The 24,095-nt window shown below is 41.1% G+C and overlaps 1 protein-coding gene across 5 annotated transcripts in view; it reads left to right on the forward strand.

Moving 5' to 3' along the window:
* The window catches only part of TANC1 (tetratricopeptide repeat, ankyrin repeat and coiled-coil containing 1), a 218,548-nt gene that overhangs the window by 9,233 nt on the left and 185,220 nt on the right, over positions 1-24,095 (forward strand). For 4 of the 5 annotated variants that reach the window (XM_019727214.3, XM_088794246.1, XM_019727215.3 and 1 more), the window contains exon 2: positions 19,531-19,618. The exons of the other annotated variant lie outside the window; for it this stretch is intronic. The gene's annotated coding sequence lies outside the window, so the exon portion shown is untranslated. The remainder of the gene's footprint in view (positions 1-19,530; positions 19,619-24,095) is intronic. 5 annotated transcript variants of the gene reach the window in all.

Consider the following 24,095-nt stretch of genomic DNA (forward strand, 5'->3'; position numbering starts at 1 on the left):
ACAGAATGTATATGAAAGGGTTATGAATGTAAATTGCTTTCCAGATGCAAGGGAGACATCAAATTTGATTGTTTCCTTGTAGTAGTGACTTCTAGCTCAGATTTCTTTGTTAGCCATTTTTGTCTTCTTTTAAGAGTATTTCCAAAGTTTTAAAGTGTTCAGGCTCTTAAATGGCCTAGGATGCAGTTTTTCTCAAACAACAACAACAAAAAGAAACCAAAAACCCAACCAGATATTCGTTGAAAGCTTGCTATAAAACTTTTAGCCATGGAGTCTGTAGAATGTGTGATAAGGTAAATCTGTCCTGGGATCTAGTTTTTCAAGTACCCAAAGGACCCATGTATAAGAATGGGACCACTTCTGGTGCATAAAGATGGAAATACGGGGAATTTGAGGTAAATTATTGGAAACCCTTAAGTACCACCTGAAAGACTATTAAAGAGTTTTGATTTCAGGTTTTTGTTTTGTTTTGTGTTTTGTTACTGGGAAGTCCGTAACTTATTTCAAGGAGTCTTTGGAGAGCGTTAGGGAAACCATTGAAAAATCTCAAGGTTTTGAAAGTGGGAAATAGGTGTGGTTTGACAACTTGGATGAATTTGAAATCTATTCTGTTGTAGATTTCCAAGAAAATAAATTTGAATAAGTAAAATATAACCGCACTTGAGGGAATTTTGCAGTGGCATTTTCATATTATAGAAAGAGTCCTACTTAAAATTAAAACATGTTAGCATATAAAGCATCTATTTCTTTATAGATGCAAAAATAAAAAAGTTACAAATAGATACAATTGTGAATTTTTTATTATTCAGAGTTCTTGAAGCATGTATGGACTCAGAGAGCCTTACCTCTCAGAGTGACCTATGTAGATAAAACAATAATTCCCAAAATGGGTTCCATGGGAAACTGCTTCTCAGGAAATTAATAGATGTTATGAAGGGAAAGTTCTATGTTCAAATAAGTAGCAAAATCTAGGCTAACCAAAGTAAAACAGGTAATTTTGCTTTTAATTGCAGGACTTTTGAGCACAATTATTTCTAATGTTCATTCTGAATCTCTTTGAAGGGAAACAGGGTATTTAGTATTTCTCAAATGCACTGAACTGTAGAAACATTTTTGCAAAACATCTTTGGGCCTGAGAACAATGTTGGGTTGTTTAATTTGCTGAAGTATTTTAAAGGATATCCCATCATATAATTTCACCTGACAAACTTCAGTATGCATTTCTAACTAAGGACTTAAAAAAAATCACTACTCATTATCACTTTTAATAAAATTAACAGTAATTTCTTAATATCTCTACTTGTCCCCCAAATGTCATTTGTCACCATTTTTGTTTTTTGGAACAAGGATTCAATCAAGGTTCACATAGTGCACTGCGGGTTGTTGTTTTTGTCCCTTTAGTCTTTTTAAACGTAGAAAAATACTATCTCACCACCCGTTCCCCCCACCCCCTCACCCCGACTTTTAGAATAGAAGTGAAAGGATGTCCCATATTTTGAGTTTGTTTCTTTGTGGTGTTGTTTACCTTGTCCCTTTGCCTCCTGTATTTCCTATAAACTAGAAGTTACATCTAAAGGCATGTTTAGATTCAGGTTAAATATTTTTGGTAAGAATAGGTTCTAGACTATGCTTTGCCCCCTCTCCTCTTACTTGGAAGAGACATTAGTTTAGCAATTCATAAGTAGCTTTTTTTTTAATATAAAGAAATAATGGCTTAGCGTATGTTTGGAAATTAATTTTATTAGTATATCAAGGGGATGCAAGTTTAATTTATCCCACTTGTGGTTGGAACATGGTGGTGTTTTGAATAGTTGGCCTGGTTAAATGGATATACGTTTTCGGTATATTTTAAGACTATGAACCACATGCCTCTTGGGTAAAATGGCTTGGTGTTAAACATTTTTTGTGGTTGAATTTGATTCAGAATGACAGGGTACCTGAATTGTAATGGTAGAACATTATTCCATAAAGATTTATTTCTAAGCACATTCATTTAGGAATATGCATTAATTCTACTTCTATTTGATAAGGTTTAGCAGAATATTTTTTCTGATAAATGCTTATGCTAATTTGAGATATACCCATAAATCTAAGTACACCCTCAGGGTAATAATTTCTTTTCTTTTTAAAAACTTTAAAAATTTTTTCATTTACAATTGACATGCAATATGATATTAGTTTCAGGTGTACAACATAATGATTGAGTATTTATATAACTTATGAAGTGACTCAGGGTGATAATTTCATACGTATGTTGTCTTGGAAACTCAGACATGTAAATAAAAGTTCTTGTCATAGCTGACTTTGCTAACTTAATTTGCTATTTAATTTTTTCCCCCTTGATATCTGTCCAATTGCTTGTTGTATGTCTGGGAAAAAAACAAACTTAAAGCAATTTTGTGAGTCTTAATGAAGAATAACATGGTATATATAAAGTAGCTTTGTGTGATGAATGGCAGCCATCCTGGGTAGTTCCCAGCGCATTCTTACATTTATTTTAATCCCTTAGCAGACAAGAACAGTTACATACATTAAAAATTGCCTGATTTGAATAATAAGGTGTCTTGGACAGAATAGGTACTTTGTAACTAGAGTGGTACACTAAAAATATACATACACACACTCCTTTTTTCTCCTTCCCTTTTAAAAATACAAATATATAGAATATAGTGAAAAAAGCATGATCTTTGAAGCCAGATGGACTGTGGTTTTGTGTGTAACTCTGTGCAGTTTACTTGACCTCTGTTTCTTTGTCTGTAACATGGGGTAGTAATTCCTGTTTCACAGGGTTACAGGGTTTTTGTCAAGACTAAAGGTGAGAACCTATATAAACCCCTGCCCACCATGCTTGGCTCAAAGGTAGCAAAAACACGTACTCTTTCTTCTCCTTTAAACCATATGTGTATTTTAAACCTCAACTTTCTGGATCAGTAGTTGAATGGAAGTTTTTGTTTGTTCTGAGTATTTTTGAAACTGCTAATTTTAAGGTACTTGTTACAGAAGTCCAGATAAGTCCTTGATTTCAAGATAATCTGTATAGTTAGTTGCTTGTACTAAAACAATTAGATGTTTATATGAAATGTTTTGAACAAATCGAGTGGGACAGTTTTAGATGGTAATTGATAGAGGAAAAGGAATCAGAGAAGAAAGGATATTTTATTATTGGCATGAGGATATTGCCAACAAACTGTCTGGTTTTAATGAAAAGGAGTATTTTAATAATCTATCGATTTAATATGTCTGTGAGAACATGAGACTCCACAGACTTCAGTAGAGTGTTGTTTGAGTGTGGTTTAGAGTATTAAACTTTTTTATTTAGATGGAGTAAGTCTGTCACTTACACTTGTCATATGTGTGTTTGTGAATGGGTCTGCCGCCAACCAGGACAGCTGGCTTCCTACACAGGAGAGGAGTCCGTGCTTTCCCCACAGGGGGCTCCCATCCTCACAGTGGAGGGGGAGGGGAGCATTCTCCATACTTTGTGCCCTTCCTGTTCAAGACTCACGCAAAGGGAGAAGGAATATATCCTGAGTTTTGAACAGGAGAAGTCAAGGAACCATTTGGAGGCTGCTTATGTAGACATTTATGGGCCTGGCCTTGGCATTTATGGGTAAACAAGAAGTGTTCCCCTCTATCAGTTGTCCCCAAATGTCAGGACCTGTGGCTGTTATTGGCTTGTACCAGAAAAGTTCTCAAGGAGACAAGGGTTTACACTACTCTGTCCGCGTAGTACCTATTCTCTGAGGATAGACTTGCGTTCAGCTGCACTTGAGCTTTTTACACTTTTTCCCTACCATTGAGCAACAGTTTGTTTATCCCTTCCTTTCTGAAATGTTTTGTTTACCCAAGATGGACCTCTTAAACTGTCCAGCTCCACCTATCATCAGTCAAATCAGGAGGAATCAAGGTGTGTGATTTCCCCCTCCAGTCATGGAAAAATGAGGAGATACCATTTCTAGAGGGATAGTGATTGCATTCTGAAAATTCCGATGGAAGTGTTCAAGACATTTCACCTTCAAAGGGCTTGTTTTGCTTCCTTCATTAAGAGCAGCAGTCTTAGCTACCTCAACGAATATTATATCCTTATGAGTTTTAGAAGTAAAAAGTTACCATGAAGGTGTTAACTGTTTGACAAATTAGGAACTGTTTTCATTTGTCAAGGGGTGGTGTGGAAGTCTTGCATTAATTTTTCCAACAAATATTTCTTGAGGGCTGTCATTGTGCTCTTCTGAGTTTGAAGCCAGCTCTGTGTCTCAGTCTGAGGTGACAAGTGTATGCATAGTACACATGTTAGAGAGACACATGTGTGGCAGGAGAGGAGAGGAGAGGAAGGGGAGGAGGATGGAGAGGGGCTGAGGGGGGCTGGGGGGAGCTTCAGGGAGGAGTCCTTTGCCACGTGGGGAAGAGGGTGAGGGGCTTTCTGTGAAGGGCGCACCATGAGCAGAGGCTGGGAGGCATGAAAACACAAGTCATGTTTGGGGTGTTGTTACTAGAACAGATGGTGCTTGGCATTTGGGTACAGTGGCAGGGAGGAGAGAGCCAGATTGCAAAAGGACTTGCATGGCAGGCTAAAAAGTATGGATTTGATCCTTTAAAGCAAACGATAGCTGTCAAAGGTTTTAAAGCAGGGAGATGATGTAATCAGAGCTGTGTGCTGGAGAAAAGCATTGGCAGTGGTGGTGTGGAGAGATTGGCATGGGGACAGATGGGCGGCAGGGCTCTCTGCTATGAGGCTTTTGAAGTAGGTCAGGTGAGTGATGATGTTTGAGCCTGAGTTAGTGGGAGGAAGGGAACGAATGTTAGTTGAATACCTTTTGTTGTGAATTTGGTGTGCATTAGCTCATGTAAACTAAGCAAAAAAAACTTTTCATAGAGTGGTATTGTCGTCATCCTCATGTTGCAGAGAAGGAAATGGGCTCACAGTCACCTGAGTCGCCCAAGATTTGAACTCAGATTGACAGTCCTGTGCTTTTAGAACAGAGAGAGGGAGAACCCAAGGAAAGCTGTGCATGGGAGATGATTTTTGAGGTGGAATGGGAGCTTCTTCCAGAACAGAAAGGAATACAGCAGGTCCTCGAATAACATTGTTTTGTTCAAGGTCGTTTCATTATAACATTGATGTGGTGCAATGAGATGCTTTAGAAAGTTAACTCTTGTTTGTATCAATTAGCCTGTGGTAAAACTGGTTTCCTTATACATTGTTTCGCTTAACGTCCCAGAACCTATGGATGATGTTAAGTGAGGAATTACTGTGCTTGACAGCTGACTGGAGGTAGAGAGCAATGGCTGTTTCCAGGTGGGGCAGCAAGGTGTGGACAAGTAACTGATGAATGATACAAGTAACTGAGAACTCTTTCAGGAGGGGAGAGGCAAGATTAGGGCCCCCCCCTGGGATACCCAGTGGGAAATGCCCAGTAGGCACTTGGAAATTTTGTTCTTGGAGCGACATTCCAGCTTCCCTGTAGAAACTCCTTTAAGTCCTCTGGGTAGGTTTGGGGTAGAACTTCTGTAGGAGGGGATGGTTAAGTAGCCCTTCTCCCTGTAGCCGCTAGTCCTAAATTGTATTTATTGCACATCGGAATTACCTAGGGCACTTTGAACACACATTTGCAGGCCCTGCCCATAGGAGCTGGTTTACTGGGGTTTGGCAATCTGCATCTATATCAAGATCCTGGGTTGAGCGAGGTAGGTTATAACGGGCTCATGCTTTTGGGAATGTGTGTCTCTGAATGGCTTAGGCTGTCTTTTAATTTCACTTCTTTCAGGGAGATTTGGATAGCTTCTTAAACAATATGATGTTGACCTCTGGTAAAAAGTAACATCTAGGAAAACTGCTTGTTTTTTAGGAATTTATGTACATTCATATTTAATTCTGCCAAAGATGCTTTTTAGTTATTTGTATTAACGCTCCAAAGTAGGAAGTCCTGAAAATTAGGTTTGTCTTTATATTTTAAGTGGACCTTTGGCAAGAGGTTTCTAGTGAAATTAGACTCTGAGTATTTTTCTTGCTTATGAAAAAGAGGTTGAAAGAGGGAACCTAGGATATGGAGAGTGGGGTGTAATGCCCTGGGTTCTTGGTTTGCTCAGGAAGGGCCTAGGTTATCACAGATTAAAAGTCACTGTATGGGGATCTAATCTACAACATGGTGACTCTTAATTAGCAATACTATGTTATATTTTTGAAAGTTAGGAAAGTAGAACTTAAATGTTATCACCACATGCACACAAATGGTCATTATGTGATGGGATGGTGATGGATGGGATGATTATACCCTAACTATGGTAATCATTTTGCAATATATACAATATATACTGAAAAGTACTCAACTCTTTGGAATCTGGGTTTTCAACCCGATCAACTAAGCAGTTATTAGACCATTTGCTTGTTATTAGTCACTGACTGCAGCCTAGGTCCCTCTCCCCTTCCTCTCGGTCAGTTGTGTCTTTTTAAAATTGAGATATAATTGACATGTAACATTATAGTAGTTTCAGGTGTACAACATAATGATTTGATATTTGTATATATTGCCAAATGGTCACCACACTAAGTCTAGTTAACATCCATCACCACACAGTTATAAATGTTTTTTGCCTTGTGATGAGAACTTGTAAGATTTACTTTCTAAGCAACTTTCAAGTACACAATACACTATTGTTAACCATAGTCGCCATGTTGTACATTACAGTCCCAGGACTTATTTATTTTACAACCGGAAATTTGTACCTTATGACCCCCTTCACCCATTTAACCCTCCCCCCCCACCCCGCACACACACACACAAGTTGTGTCTTTCTTGGGTAAGTGGAGACTTTAAAGACAGACAGACTGGGTTCAGTTCCCAACTCAATCCCTTAGTCTCTGTGTGACGTGGGCGGGTTACCCCGTCTCCCTGAGCTTGTTTTCTGTGACTTCGCAAGGTGGGTTGTTTTGGGAATGGAGTGACATAAAGTCAAAACACATAGACCTGAACCTAGCCATCCTCCCTTAATCTTGGGAGGGAGGGCGAGGACTGGAAATGTGCTTCATTCAACCAGTTTAGTGCCTACTTAACTCTAGTCGGCAGTGTATTAGGGCGGACTGTGCACTGCTTCTATTTATAACCATTTCCTACCTTATTCTGCCTTTCCTCCACAATTAGGAGGCATTCTTATTTGGTTGTGGCTGATAATAGCAAACAAAGGTGGGTTTTTTTTTTGGGGGGGGGGGGCGGGTAGTGCTTGTTTTCAGCCTGTGTGTCCTTTTTGTCAGTGCCTGGTTACCCTGGGGATATTCTTTGCTTCTTTGTCTCTCCTAGTAGTGAACAAGGTTTGGGTTCATTAACTGCATGCTGCTGATCAGTTCATTTTTCTCATGTGTGGGAGGGAAGGGCGGCTTCCTCCTGTTTTCCCTCCTTTGCGAAGTGCCATCTCTACTTCCTTTGTCAATACAGGGCTTCCCAGCTCCTTGTCCTGGTGGAGGGGGGCAGGAGGAGGTCGGCTTGCTCTTTGGTAGGTTTGTTCAGTCAGTGCAGAAAAACCATTTGAGCCCTTACTTAGTGCCAGACTCTGTGCCGGTGCCTTTTCTTAAATTATCTAATTTCATTCTCTTAAGGGCCTTAAGAGGAAGCAGGCCTTCTTCCTCACTGTACCCAGTTTGCACACGAGGGTTCATGTCCCGCCTCAGGTCTCATCGCAGGTAAACAGGATCCTCTACCTACTCTTGCCTTGCGACCCTTCTGTCCCGCCCCTTGCCCACTGATAGGTGTTTTCTGGGTGGCCGTGTCTGTGCAGAATTGGTCAACTTTGAATTCCTTTAAGGGTGCTGGCCAAAGTTCAGCTTTAGTGAGTGGTCTGGGGATTGTAGAGTTGGGGAGTGGGGAAAGAAACTTGGGATGTAACCAACAGTGCTCAGAGGGAGAGCAGGCTGATGGAATTAAGCAGGAATATTGCAGGTACTTCAGACTACTTTGTTCTTTTTTTATTTTGAGTGGCTCCTGGAAGACTCTGCCTGGGTATACTAAGTTCATATTTGTGGATGCTATAGACAAGAATTGCATGTTCATGACCTCTTTTTTTGTTTGTTTGTTTTCTGCCATTTTAGTCCTACATTCTAGGTTGCTTGTGACTGCCTTTTGGGGGTGGGGGGAGACTACAGTGCCCTTAGATTATCCACAATAATTGTGATGTCCTATCCTTCAGGACCTGTGTACGTGACCTCTTCGCTTAACTTTCAGCATCAAAATGTGTAGGTGAACAGCGTAATGGAACGAGTAATGATTCTGGAGTAAAGTAGACTTGGTTTCAGATTTTCAGCTCTCCCTTCCTTAATGCTTCAGGGTCTCGGTTTCTTCATCTGTAAAATGGGGATCATTGTACTCAGTAAGAGATAAAGTTTGTCCAGTACATCTGAAGTAGGGCTTGACACCTAATAGGTGTTCAGAAGTGTACTGATTCATTTTAGCTCGATTCAATGGGTATTAAATGTATTTTGCGTGCCAGACTTTGGACTAAATTCTGGCAGTCACAAAGATTAGTAAGATGTACTTTCTGTCCTGCAGGAATTTAAAAATCTGGTGGTCAGGGCTGACGCATACAATTTCATCATGAGGAGGTAGAGTGCCAAGGACCTAGGCTGTGACAGGAGCTGAGCACAGGAGCATTTCCTCTGCCCTGAGATCCTTTCCTTCCAGAAGGTTATACCTAAACCCTCTCTTGAAGGATTGAGTAAGAATTCACCAAGAAAAGGAAGGTGGGTTGGGTTGCAGCCAAAGCAACAGCATGAGCAATGGATTGAGTATTTAGGAGAATAATACCCAGCTTGGGTTTGGCTGGAAGCAGGGCGTACTGGCACATGAGCCCAGAGAGCCTGGTATCTGTGAAGGTACTGGTGGGCCTTGCTGAAGAACTTAGACGATGTACCATTTGCTAGGTTGGAAAATCAAAATGTAAGGAAAAATAATTATATAAATAGTGTTAATAACATTGTCAGACATTTTTATAGTATAGCACACACTCTGATTAAATAAATGGTGTGTCCACACAGTAGAGTGATTGGCCTCTGTTAAAAGAGTGAGGTAGATTTATATGTGCTCTTAAGGAAAAAACTTCCAAGAATATTATCAAATGACAAACATATGCATAGAGTATCTTTGGAAGCATATATAAGAAACTACTTATGGTGATTGCCTCTGAGCAGTATCTAGGGGGTAGATGATAGTCTTGTATGTTACTGCAGACCCTTTTGTGCTGTTTGGCCATTTTTCACATGCATGTATTTCTTTAAAAAAAAAAAGAAAATACTGTAGAGAAATGACTAACGTTGTATATTATCAGGTGAGCCGGAAACCAAGCAGCATAGTGTAAAAATAACTCGTGCTACTGCACTGTAATGCTATTATGCAGAATGCTAGATTATTTCATCTTCTGACAATAATACCATTCATGGGGGGGATTTAGAGTTTCCCACTTTCACATACATTATTTCAGTCAGAATTAATCACTTCCATCTGTGCTGTGCTTTCAGCAATTAAAATATTTTAAGAATTATAAATGTTAAATGATGGTTTGTACAGTTTGGAAAGGAAAGAAAAGAATGATATTATTTAATACAATATTCATGATCTTATTACTTTCTATTTGCATATGCCCTGGTACAAAACAGAATTGGAACTAAAATATATCTTTACTTATAGCCTTTTCTATTTAATACGATTCCATGCATTTCCCCAGGTGTTGTGTAGTTGTTTTTCCTGTCTTTTTGAATAGCGGCAATTTCGTAGAACCCCATCATTCCCTTCCCCGTTGCCCCTTTGAATCACTCGTGTTCCTGTGCTCTCTATTACAGTTGTTTGATTTTCTGGGTTGATGTTCATCTCTCACTAGACCGCTGGGGCAGGGTGGCCTCTTTGTCACCAGACTGCAGGGCACAAGGAAATGGCTCAGCAAGTAATTTTGAAGGCACAGATGTTCCTTTTGGGCTTTACAAAAGCATTTTAAGATAGAGATGGTAGATAGGGGCTTTTTTCAGCCAAGGAAAGATTCAGGTTAAGCAGTGCCCAAAGTCACACAGCAGCTACCTGTAAGAGGCTGAACTCAACCTTGAATTCAGTTTTCCACTATTCTCGAAATCAGAATTTTCAGTCGGTTTTGCTGGGGAAAGAGACGGCTGCGTTTCAGTTATAGCCAGTAAATAGGATTTTGACATTTTCATGAAATTTAACTGTTCCAGTGGATATAGAATCTGGTGATGGATGAACTGGTTTCAAACCCCAGCAGCATCTTTGACAATGACAAGTTGTATGACTTTGGGCAAAATACTTAACTTCTCTGGGTGTTAGTTGCCCATCATTTAAATAGGTCTAAAGTGCATGTGGGCACCTAACCTCCACAGGGCAATCAGAATACACATCAAGTTTTTAAGATGGCACCTGGCGTGTGGTAGGGGCTCACTAAATACTAATATAACTCTTTTTCCTGATGGTTTGATGGAAAAGAATAATTAATACCAGTGTTGGTAAGGGTGATGGGAAAATGAATACTCTCATACAGTGTTGGGAAAATAAAGGGGGACAAATCTTCTGGAAGCCAACCCGTCAATGTGCTAATTTAAAACATGCTAACTCTTTGATCCGGAAATTCCAGTTCTAGAAATTTCTGCTAAGGACATAATTGTACAAACACATAAAGTTACATTCCATGGATATTCACTGAAGTACCGCTTCATAGCAAAAATGTGGGAAAGCCAAATATTTCCCTCAAAAGGAGCTTGGTGAAAAACTTTGTCACCCATCCAGTGGAATAATGAGGAGCTTTGTCCAGGGTGAGAGGGCGCTGAGCGCTGAGTCAGGTGGAAAGATGTTGTCTGTCTACTGTGAAGCTGACAACTAACAGCAGGTTACAGAGCAGTATGTATGCTGCAATCACATTTACGCTTCCCCCCTTTCTAAGTATGTATTAAGTAATTGCTTGACACATTTAGGGGTCTCCTATGTGCAGGTGCTAAGCGAGGCCCCATTAAATGTATTTGCGTACATCGAAAGAAGGTCTGAAGGCTCTTTGGGTGATAGGATTGAACGATTTTTCCTATTTACAAAATTACTTGTATACGCTTTTTTCATTAGTTATATATTTTATAATCCATATTAAAAAGGAAAAGAAACACAGACCGTCTTCCTCTACTCTTAAAAAAAATAAAAATAGAGGCATTTCCTTTCTCTCCACCTCCAAATTTCAACCCTTAAACTTTCGTCTTAAGTTTTTAAAAAGTTAATTATTAAAGTTCTCTTCTGTTTTTTTTTTTTTCTAAAGAGAAGACATTGTCTTTTATCCTGAATTGCTTTTGCTCCATAGCAAATAACATTTGAGTGTCTCTAGTGTGAGTGAATATGCTAAGTTTTGGCATTGATACTACAAACATCTACAGTGTGGATTTGCCAATATCACTCTAAATCATTTAAAGAGTGCTTAAGGAATGAAGTCATTTTAATATGAAAAACTCTTCAGGTGGTTTGGGCAAAGTAACTCTAGTGTACTTGACATATCTAGTTTTAACTTTCCAGGGGGATTTGAATCTCAGGGCAACAGTGATTAAACTATCAATGGGTCCTAATCTTTCTTATTTCATGGTTCACAGAATATAATTGTTCTGCAATTAATGGTAGAAGCAGAACCTCTTTTTGTGGGGAGGGGAGAATCAGTAGAAGGGGAGGAGAAGGCTATAGAGAAGAAGAGGGTAATATATTTTAGAATACATCTATTTAGAATAGTCCTCATTGAGAACGAAAATAATCAATCTTGATGTTCATGTCTCAATTTGAGATCTTCATATTTCGAAAAAGTTGAGCTTTTTATATTTTACATTTGCAGTCATTTAAAAACCTTACAACTTGTAATCAAGTTTATTTGTGGGCTTTGTAATATTATTTTGCTAAATCCTAAGTGGTTAACTTTATTGCACTGGGGCTGGAGCATATGCTTTTAGATTTTTAAATTGAATTCTTGGCATCATATATGAACTATATTGTAAAAGAACTGTTTTGAGAAGAAACTGATCAAATATCTTTCTGTTTTAGAAGGGATACTGAAGATATGTTTAAGTCTGCTTTTGAGTTTGTTGAGACATATGACACCACTCTAAGTAGAAAGATGACAGGCTTGAAGCTGGACAGAGCTAAGTGTGAGTTTAAGTTTTGCCATTTAGGAACTCTGGCCATTTATGGGGCTAATGCTTCCTCGCCTTGCTGGTTGTGATTATTAAAAGATAATGTGTGTAAAGCTCCTGCTGCCTTGTCTAGTGAAATGTTCAGCAAATACTAGTTCCTCCTGAGCTCTTACAGTTGAGATGGGGATTCCCTGAGTGCGTTGCCATTGTGTTTGTACGAGGGTGTCCTATGGCTCTCTCTGTATTTATACCCGTGTGGGATCTGGTCTGGAGGTGGCTGGCTAGTGGCCACAGTGTTGTACTTTGAAAGTTATGACAAGCTGAGAGTTAGTCATCATTGCCATTGAACTTTTCAGTGTAATGGATGGTTACCATATGTTTCTTTATGTTACTCTCTTTTAAAAAGCACTTTTCTAGGAATGGAGTGTAAATTCCAATGTAAAAATGTTAATCTTTGAAAACCCAGGCTCCTGTTATCAGCCACTTGAGTGTTATCAAATCTGCTAGAGGCTAACCAGATCCTATTAGGTAATCCTGCTCCCCCCCTCTCCCCCACACCCAAGAGCTTTGCCAGAGGACGGACTGCTAGAGGTCCGGGCACTTTCAACTGAAGCGCATATGGCTGTCATTGCTTAAGATCTTCCTTGGGTTTTTGTAGAACGGGATAGTGAGAAGACTTCCAGGTGCATGGATGGACTTATTAATACTACCTGTCTCCACTGACTTGCATCCTTCCTCCTCCCTCTCCCCCCCCATTTAAATCTTTCCAGTCTTTTAAGGCTCTGTGCATGCCCCACATTTCTCAAGATGCTTTCCAGACAGTTCTCAATTCCACTCTTGTACGTCTTTCTGTAGTAAACGTATTAGCACAGGCACCACTGTCGTTGCCTTTTATATGTTAGTCTCAGATTATAGCTGACCCGAGGGCATCCATCAGCCAGCCATGCCTTTTGCTCATACATCTTTGCATCTTACCTGGATGTGACACAGAGCTTGGGACACAGCTGCTGATTTTGTTTCTGCCTCTTTGCCTGGTCCAACACCGTCTGTCTTAGAAGAATACTATGTAAAGTTATCCACACAACAAACAGTCTTCTCTCCTTCCATTTTAATTAAAAAATAAGACAAAAAGGAACTTCAGAAAGAATTTTTTTGGTGTATGTCCTTCTTTCAATGTTTACTTTTCGTAGACATACATGTGGATTATATATGTTAAAATGATATGCTATACTGCATTTTTTATTGTATAGTTTGCTGTTTTTGCATACACACAACTATGGTGTATATTACTCATATTAGTATGTATTTTACAATTGGTTTCTAGTGATTGCAAGTAATTCATATTCCAGGCTATACGTATACCACAATTTTAAACTACTTATTATTGAATTTTAAATAGCATTGCAATGAACATTTTCCGCCTACAGTTTTATTGAAGGACCTCCAGCAATTAAACTGTTAAAACCAACTTAACATAGTTTCAAAAAATAAATTTGTAGAATCTGTTCATTTTAGGAGTATCTGAGTAATCCCTGGGGTCTGCGACTGTTCTAGGTATGGTGGGGTACACTCAGAAATAGGTAGTAAAGGATTAAGGATAAAATAATACATGTACACCGATAGAAAGTGATATTAGGTATTTAAACAGCCTATTTATTTAGATAAAATAGGCATTCAAGAATTTATGCAGACATCCTAAGTGTCCATTAGTAGATGAATGGATAAAGAAAATGTGGTATATATTTTAAAAAGATAATAATATTTAGCCTTAAAAAAGAAGGAAATCGTTTCATTTGCAACAACATGGATGAACCCAGAAGACATTCTGCTAAGTGCAATAAGCCATACAGAGAAACACATTGCATGGTGTCACTTATGTGTAGAATCATGAAAAAGAAAAGAGAAGTTTAACTCATAGAAACAGAGTAGAAAAGTGGTTGACAGGGGCTGGAGGTGGGGGAAATAGAGAGAGTTTGGTAAAAAGGTATAAACTTTCAGTTATAAGATAAATAAAGTCTGAGGTTCTAATGTGTAACATGGTGACTATTGTTGATAACACTGTATTGTACAATTCAAATTTGCTCAGAGAGTAGAATTTAAATGTGTTCAAAAAAAAAGAAAAGAAAAAGAGGTACATGTATAAGATGATGGATTTGTTAATCAACTCAAGGGGAATCCTTTCACAATGTATACACATTATCTATCACAGTAAAGCTGGAAAAGAAAAAAAGAACTTTATGCAAGAACTGTACACAAATTAAAAACAAAAACCAGAGAGGGGTGTGGGTGTAGGTGTGTGTCCTAGGTGAATGCAGACTGTGACAAAACAATCTCCCTGATTTAGCAAGTATGACACAACCTCACTGAAGGGGGTGAGGACCAAAGGCAACAACCTAAGTAACTTTGGAAAATGGTGTTTTGACCAGTAACTGTAAGGCTAAAAACAAAAGGAACTGTACAATTATACTGTATGCTGGTTGGTAAAGTTGTTTCTCATGGGAGTACAGGTTAACAATTCTAAAACGACATGTATTCAGGAGTCGAACAAATAAGTACATGGATAGTGGATGGTGGGAGCTGGATTTCCCATGGGTGGAGAGAGAAGTCACAGGTAAGCAAAGGCAGAGGCTACAGTGAACGATGTGGTACTGGATTAGAGGCGGAAATATCAGTATGAATTTATGTTAGCTTAATACTGATACAGAAATCATTACAGATGGGTGATGCATACACCGGTTAGTGGTTAGTACATATATACATTTCCTAGATCTGTCCACTGAGAAGACTTGGAAGCAGTGACACCCCAGAAGCAACAACATACCCAGATCTTGGTTTCTAAATACAATTCTCCAACAAAAGTAACCAGGGCTCCTTGGAGAAATGGGTAATTATAGATCTAGAGCATCTCATATTGCAAGAATATAAGGAAGTACTCAAAAAAACAAAGAATGTGGGCATGTCAAAAGGACATAGGGGCCAACCTCAGAGAGCTCCTAATAGCCAAAGCTGGAATGATTTAAGCAACAAAATAAACAGTGTAGTAATGCATTATCACCCAAAGTGTAAAATAAATACACATAAATTTATATAGGGTAGTCACCTGGTACAATTTGTTCATATAGAATACTCACCGCATTACACATTAGAACCTCAGACCTTATTCATCTTATAACTGAAAGTTTGTACCCTTTTACCAAACTCTCTGTTTCCCCCACCCCCTAGCCCCTGTATAAATTCTTCCTTATAGAAGAATTCCAAATAATTTATGTAAATACTTCCTCCTTCAGGAGCTGGTACTTAATATCCCCCACACCTTGAGTGAGTGACTCGCTTCTGAAGGATAGAATATGGAAAGGAGTAAAGGTAAATTTACAGGGGAGAAACCCGACACACACTATCTTAACCAAATAATCAAGGTTGACATCAGGAAGTCATGCTGTTAGCATGTACCCTTAATATAATGTGATAAGAAGGGCACTTTGTATCTGGGGTCCCCCCACCAAAACCTATAACCTGAGACAAATTCCAATTCAGGGACACAATACAAAATACCTGACCAGTATTGCTCAGAATTGTCAAGGTCATGAAAAACTGTAACCGATCAGAGGAGACTAAGGAGATAAGAGGATCCTGGCTATGGATCTGGGAATGGAAAAAGGACATTAGTGGAAAAACTGGTGAAACCCAAATAAAGTGTGGAATTCAGTTAATTTTTTTAAAAGATACTAAAAATATCACACACACACCCCCCCCCGCAGCATTTAAGTATGAAAACATTCAAATATAAAGTTGAAAGAAATGTACAGGGAACACCCACATACCCACTACCTAGAATCTACAGTTCGGATTTTGTGATTTCTGCTTTGTTACATACCTACCCAGCTGTCCACCTTATTTTAAAAAGCATTTCAAAGTAAGTTGCAAACATCACTACACATAACCCCCTCCCTGCTAAACACAAAACCAACACCTATTTAAAATGTCACTTCTGCCAAGGTTGCCGTGCCATGCCTACCAGGCACTCAGAGTTGATGTGGCTGTGGTTGTGCCCTGTTGAGCATAGAGGAGGACGAACAGCTGGAGAGGACGGAGGTTACCTTGGCACTTTCAGAGGGGATCGTGCTTCGCTGCAGTGAATCTGTGTTTGGGGGCCCTGGGCCGTCGGGGGGGCCTGTGAGTGTCCAGGAAATAGGAGTTCTTTTCCTGCTCCCTGTTTCCAGTCCCTCCGATGGCATTGACCAATGTAGGCAGCTTTTAAGATGGCCGGAAGGGCAGGCGGGTATGGACAGGGACAGTGCGGAGTGCTCACGTTGTAATACATAGCGCCTGAGCATTTATTTGGGGGAGTGCAAGGCCTCCCTCCCTACACCTTTCTTCCCTCCTCTCTGGTCCCCTGGGAAAATAAAAAGAGGTTTTAGCTTGGGGGGTGGGGGTGTAGAAGGGCTGATCAGCTCATCAATCAGGAGAGTGTAATTATGCAGAAAGGACAGAAATCACTCCCTGAAGGCCACAGACTTGGGGATTTGCCCAGAAGAGGACCTTACAGCTGCTAACAGTAGCCCTATTCAGCTTGGGTGCATAATGATTTTAAAACTAATCGGGAACCAAAGCCGGAGGCTGGGGACAAACACAAATATCTTGTTGACAGAGCAAACATCTAGATTTTGTCGGATAGGAAGTTGCTGAGGAAGGTCAGAGTGATGTAATGGTGTGCGCCAAGCTTTCATCCTTAAACAGATGGGCCCCCAAGGTACCATCTGCAGCTCCCTGGGGCCCTTCGAAATCACTTCCTATAAAACAAATCGTCATAAGTCAGTACTGAGAAATGAGCGTGGAAGCCACATCTGAAGTAAAACTACACAAAGGAAGGAAATTTCCACTGGAGTTACCCGCTTCCTCTTCCTCCCTTGCCTTATAAATACACCTGAGACATTATTTTGGTCCGTTTTCTTGTTTAGCACTTGAGTATCGTTGCCTCCCCAAGTAGCCGTCCAAAGTAAACTTCCCTTTATCCCCTTCAGCTCAGAACTGCACTTTTTCCTACCTAAGCCAGTGTCAGCTGGATAATTTTCATAAACTGTCTTGCTATTTTGGGTTTTCTGTTTTGGTTGAGGAGGAAGTTGTATTTTTGTTTCTGGTTTTTTCTTTCATCAAAGGAGTATTTGTTCTGGGGAGGCAGGAGGAGGAGGGATGTTTCTCAGTCCAGATCAGAAGAAGAAAATATATGGCGTCATATGTAAGTAGCTGATTAGGAGTCTTAATTGGTGATGTTTTTAATAAAACATTTAATAAAATCCTTCAGAGCAGAAAACTGCTGTACTCATCTTTGGATTTATTCGACAGTTACTGGCACCTCTATGTGCCAGTAGATTCACAATGGACCGTGTAGCCTCTGTTCTCAGGGAGAGACATGGTGAGAGGAAATGGCAAAGTGAAGTTTGCAGAGGTTAGAGGAGTCGGAGGAGGAGTCGGAGGAGGAGGAGGAGGAGGAGGAGGAGGAGGAGGAGAAAGAGGAGGAGGAGGAAGAGGAGGAAGAGGAGGAGGAGCAGGAGGAGGAGGAAGAGGAGGAGGAGGAGGAAGAGGAGGAGGAGGAGGAGGAGGAGGAGGAAGAGGAGGAGGAGGAGGAGGAGGAGGAGGAGGAGGAAGAGGAGGAGAAGGAGGAGGAGGAGGAGGAGGAGGAGGAAGAGGAGGAGGAGGAGGAGGAGGAGTCGGAGGAGGAGGAGGAAGAGGAGGAAGAGGAGGAGGAGCAGGAGGAGGAGGAAGAGGAGGAGGAGGAGGAAGAGGAGGAGGAGGAGGAGGAGGAGGAGGAGGAAGAGGAGGAGGAGGAGGAGGAGGAAGAGGAGGAAGAGGAGGAAGAGGAGGAGAAGGAGGAGGAGGAGGAGGAGGAGGAGTCGGAGGAGGAGGAGGAAGAGGAGGAGGAGGAGGAGGAGGAGGAGTCGGAGGAGGAGGAGGAAGAGGAGGAAGAGGAGGAGGAGCAGGAGGAGGAGGAAGAGGAGGAGGAGGAGGAAGAGGAGGAGGAGGAGGAGGAGGAGGAGGAGGAGGAAGAGGAGGAGGAGGAGGAGGAGGAAGAGGAGGAAGAGGAGGAAGAGGAGGAGAAGGAGGAGGAGGAGGAGGAGGAGGAAGAGGAGGAGGAGGAGGAGGAGGAGGAGGAGTCGGAGGAGGAGGAGGAAGAGGAGGAAGAGGAGGAGGAGCAGGAGGAGGAGGAAGAGGAGGAGGAGGAGGAAGAGGAGGAGGAGGAGGAGTCGGAGGAGGAGGAGGAAGAGGAGGAGGAGGAGGAGGAGAAGGAGGAAGAGGAGGAGGAGGAGGAGGAGGAAGAGGAGGAGGAGGAGGAGGAGGAGGAGGAGTGAGGGGAGGAGGTGGTCACTTCCTGGAGGAGGTGATTCTTAGCTGCCTCTCAAGGGAGTAGCTAGATGAGGTGTGGGCTGGGGGGACAGGACGGAGCTGAGGCGTGGAGGGTAAATAGTGTGATGTGTGTGGGAACAAAGTGGGTAAGTGTGGAGTGCAGGAGGGAGCTATAGGATCGGCAGATGGAAAGGTCGATTTGGAATAGCAGTGGAGAGGAAAGCCCGGGGAGGTGCGTGTGGATGCGTTGGAGGGTAAGAAGCAGAGGCAGGAAGTTGGGGTGTCCGCAAATCAAGCTCACTGGCTTGGTTTTTCTGGGTGAAATGGAGGAAAGGGCATTCGCTAGAGCAGGGTTGAGGAGAACGGTGATGAAAGTTTGAGATGGTTGTTGAGGGCAATGGGGGAGGGGCTTTTGTTTTAGAATACTGAGGGCCTTCCTGGGTGAAGTGCGGTGGCATTTCTGTGAGTGGTTTGACTTCTCTTTGGGGACTTTGGGCCTGGGGTTCAGGTGTGGGGAAGCTGAGTTGTAGTATGGATTCCCATGGGGGTGGCATAAGAAGAAGTTTGCCGAGAATGGAAGGTGCTGGCGAGAGAGTGATGGGGGGATCAATGGTGGGGTCCACGCTGCTGGGGAATGAAGCAGGGGCACCCTTCCTGGAGTGAGGGGACTGTGTGTGCTACAAGGATGGAGGTGGTGTTCGTCAAGCAAGAGAACTGCGCTGTGCTCTGTGGCTCTACGGGGTGGCCCTGGGAATGGCTGCCCAGTCAGGAGTCAAGGATTAGAGGCTCAAGAGCAGTAATAGTGATAGTAACTGTGGTCACTTACAATGGCTGTGTGCTAGGAACTGCTCTAAGGGCCTTGAACTGTTAATTCTACAGCAATTCTGTGCATAGTACTCTTATTATCATCCCCATTTATAGGTGAGGAAACACCCTTCAGAGAGGTTAAGTAACTGCTCACATAGTTCCTAAATGATGGCATTCTAATTTGGGGTGTCCAAGCCCCTCCTCCCACCCCGTCCCTCACACCTGTGCTCTTGTTTCTTTAGGAGCTGACCTTTGTCTGAAGAGAAAATCGTGAATTAAGTCCCTTCCCACTTTTTTTATTGGCGAGTGAGGAGAAGTTACCAAAAATAGGTAGGTGACAACTGAGAATTTTGAATCTCAACGAAGGATGAATTTTTACATGAGGTTGGAAGGGAAGTGTGGGCTCAGCCAACACCTCCCAGTGGAAAGAGGCCCCGTCAAAGGGGGCTGGAGAGAATGGGAGATTAGTGTTTAATGGATTTGGGAAAGTTCTAGAGCTAGATGGGGGTGATGGTTGTACAACAATGTGAATATACTTAATACCACTGCAGTGTACACTTAAAAATGGCTGAAATGGTAAATTTAATGTTGTATGTATTTTACCACAATAAAAAATAAAACGGGGATGGAGGGGGGAAATGATAGTTGCTACCATTTATGAAAACTTTTCCTGGTAAAAATGGACACTTATTAAATACATGAATATATGGTGGGGATTTTGCTGAATACTTCATGTGTATTTTTCATTTAATGCTCACTTTCAGAGATAGGTAAACCCTGTTGTACTGATGAGGAATCTCAGGTTAGAAGAGATTTGGCAACTTGCCGAAGGTAATGCATCCAGAAAATGGTGGAGACTGGGCTTCACCAGAACCTCTTGACTCCCAAAGCCTTTACCAGGAATCCCTAGGGAATTTAAATGGAAAGAAGTTTCCAGAGGCTGTGGTGAAGAGGGAGAGGGAGTGGTTTGTTGGTACAGGAAGGACCGAAGAGGCAAAGTGCTGGATGAGGAGAGGAGGGTGGAGGATGGGTGAGCAGCTGGGCCACAGGGATGAGATGTCGGATGCAAGGACAGTCCTGTTGTGTCCAGATTGGGCATGAGCTGTGATGGAACTGGTGGAAAGTCCAAGTAACACTGATCTGGGGAGTCAAGGGCTCAGAAGGGGGTTGGGGGCTCCAGAGAAGCATAAGGGCATAATATGGGGGGTATCTGCCATCTTCAGACAGTCGTGTCAGTAGAAGATTCTTCCCATATTGGGACCCGCAGTGGGAGGAAGGGCTGGAAGTATGGACAGTGCAGAGAAGGGGTGTAGCCTGTACCCCCTTTGTCACCTTCCACCTGAACTGCCTTCCTTCCGGCTGCTCATTAAGTCTGAAGTCAGCAACCTGATACTGGAGTTAGGTGCATGAATATGGGGAGGAGGTGGCGGTGAGCAAGAGGAACTGTTTTTCTAATGCTGCCAGCAATCTGCCTTTGTAGCCCATCAGCAAACTGCAAACATTTTGCTCCAGGTTTTCTTTCTTTTTAGCAGAATGCTATAAAACATATATACGTATGAGGAAATAGATTTGACCTGGCTCCTCCCGAAGTTTTTGAGGTTGTGACCTAAAACTCCTAAGGTGTTTCCTGTCTTCAGTGTTGGCCAATGGCATTTGAGACTCCCGGCGGGAGATGAGGGCCTGTCTCAGATATTTGGATTTAGTGAGGTGTTTGTGAAGTGATCTAAGCTGTTTATAAGGGAAGTGCTCTCTTGGGGATTCCTGTTATTATTTTACTTCACGTGTTTTCTTTGGATTCAGCACAATTCTTTTATTCTCCTGCTCATAGTTTTAGATTCTGTAGTGAAAGGCAGGCTGCTCGAGCAATGCTTTCTGTGTAACAGTGGTGACCGTGGCCTGTGATTGTGATTATATAATAATTTTGAATAAATAAAGAGATGTCCTCATGGAAGGGCAGCCTGGGCACCAGCATCATTAGGGATTAAGTTGCACTGCAGTTAAATTTTGCAGCTGTCAGATGCGCAGCCGCACCTCAGCTGTAACCTCCAGGTGTAAATGGACCTTCATCAGCATCATCAAAAAGTCAGTCCTGGGAGCATCCGGGGAGGTCAGCCGCGGATGCTAGCCACCAAAAGTCAGGACCTTGTTCCTGGCTGTGCTATGTTTTACCCCCAGTAGCTGGCGGGCTCTATAGAGCTTAACTACAGTTCTTTTGAAGGAAAGGTAGAGAGTCTATGTACTTGCTGGTGCCAAATTCCGATGAATCATTTAACTGTCTTCTTCTCTGCCCTTTTTCTCTGGTTAAGAAACATTTGTGGGCTAGGTAGAATAAGGCAAATGGAATTTACCTTGAAGTGAAAATAGGACTAAGATAATGATAACTAAGGTAGCCCTTAGTTTGGGGAAATAATAATGGCTAACGTTAGAATGAGTGGCTATCTTTTGGGCCAACTGTCTTTCTGGTGTTATCTAATAGGCTCCTTGAGGACAGGATCTTGTCTTTCGTTCACCGCTATCTCTTCCAGCCAAGAGCAGTGCCTGGCATGGAGTAGGTGCTCCAATAATGAACTGATTGCAGATAAGGATTGTGAGCTACAGAGAGGTTCAATTGCCTGCCCAATGCCACACCATTAATAACTGGGATTCCTTGACCGTACGTAGGTGAAGAGAATGTAAAGCGCAGAGAATAATGTCGTCAGTACCTCTTCATGGAAAATATGATATGCTATGGCTTTAAAAGTTTCTTGAGTTTTGCTAACGTAGATTTATCCATTAAAGATATTAATTTTATAAGCAATTTTATTAAAAATAAATATTATGATATAATTTTATAATTATAATGTTATGAGGAATAAATGAGAAACAGAATAGTGCCTGTACTTTGTAAGTGCTATATGTGTTTGAAAAGTTGCCTTGAGTGTCATCTGTTTTTAAAAGGATGTTTGATTTTTACTTGGTTTTAATTTTGAAGAAAAGACAAAAACATTTTTTTAAACTATGGAGATTCTCTTTAAGGATAGACCTGAATAAGGAAATATAATTCAGAGATATAATAAGAAAGCCAAGCAGGAGGTCTCATTTTAGTAATAAGAATATTATGTTATCATCTAAACAGTGCATGAATACAAAATATTTTATTAGCTGAACAACTAGAACCTATCATTTTAGCAGGAATTGTCCATAGAAGACCAAGACAGTGTGTTACAAGAAAGTGCTATTGTTTAGCTCAGTAATCTAAACGTTTTTGACATAGCAATCCTATCAATAAAATACTTTTTGCTCATACCTGCAATATTTGTACATTTATGAATTATAATCACATACTTGTTTACTAATAAGCTATTTGCATTATAAAATACACAAAAACAGAACTTAAAAAATGAGACAAATAAACATGATTAGACCTTCTAATATTTTCTTTCTATATCCAGGAGATCACCTCCACTCTCTTCTTGTGATCTGATTTACAAAGACTGAAAGTAATCTAGAAGAGAAAGCACATAGCGTTTTTTGGAGCAGGGTTTGCTAGTTCTTAGAATGGTATGTGGATGAGAAATTGACAGAGGTAAACTGCCAGGCAGATTGAGTGTAGGATGTTTTGGGGAGTAAATTAAAAAGCTATCCCTGACCATCTGCTTGAAAATGTTGGTGAGATGGTCACCAAATCACACTCCTACAGCTTAAAGTGTCCCTGTTAGAATGGTCTAATCACTTCCTCATAACTGATTATGCTGGACATGCTGAAATAGAGGAAAAATATAGTTCACATACAAAGTATGCAATATTGCTTTTAAATTTGAAAGGTATTTCAACTATTTGAAAGGAGTAGAACTGAATGGCGTAGTAAGGAAGTCAAATTAATTATTTGGAAGTGAAAAGTGGAAATACGATGCAATCACTGGAATTGACCGTGGCAAGAGCTGTGGGTGAATAGAGGGATAGTGAAGAGGCGACTGTGGTCGCAGCCCCCAGGAGAGACCAAGGTGTAGGCTTCTGAAGTCTCTGAAAGGCAGGAACAGAGCCTGGGACACTTATTGCTGTTGTGGAATATTATTTGATAGTAAGTTAGTCTTAGTTTCCTCACAGAGTAATGTTTTCTAAGATTGTCAAATACTTTTCCTGTTTCTGGATTTAAAAGATGACATGAAGGGAAACTATCAAGTTAACAAACTACTGTTGGCATACCTGCAGAGAGTCCTGTAGCAGCACTCCAAGGTAGAAGTCGTCAGCCTGGCAACATCACTGCCCGCCTCAGACCAACAGGTGGTAATGAATACGAATGAATTTGGGGTGATGGTTGAGGTAGACTGATCGTCTACAGTCTTCTATCTCTGGGATTGAGTATAACTACTGTGATAGATTGGGAATTTCAGACAGATTTAGAATTCAAATTATTGCTTCTGGAAGAACTAAAAGCAGACTGGAGAAATAAATGATAGATTGCTCAAAGCTTTGTTTTCATTTGAGATTGCACAAATCTATGTACTTAGTACTGAACGGAAAGTGGAATTTGATAGCATTTCAACAGCAATGGCATTTTATTGATTATCCACAAATCAAGTACTTACGTGCTATTGGAGTGTTTTCCACAGAGCATTTCACAACAGGAGAGGGAAAAGGTCTCTTCTGAAAATAGGTGGGCCAGTTATTAAAGAACCAGAGGAAATAGCAAATACGGACCCTTGGTAGGTACCTTCCATTTCTTTAGGAACTTCCTTGGAGGATGGGATCAATGAGGTCCTAGTCTATGGCAGCATTCAGCTCTGGAGAAGTTTTCTTACATGATAGATATAGTAAATATTTCTGT

Source organism: Rhinolophus sinicus, chromosome 17 (genome assembly GCF_057876585.1).
Source record: "Rhinolophus sinicus isolate RSI-liver-muscle chromosome 17, RSI-T2T, whole genome shotgun sequence".
Taxonomy (NCBI): Eukaryota; Metazoa; Chordata; class Mammalia; order Chiroptera; family Rhinolophidae; genus Rhinolophus; species Rhinolophus sinicus.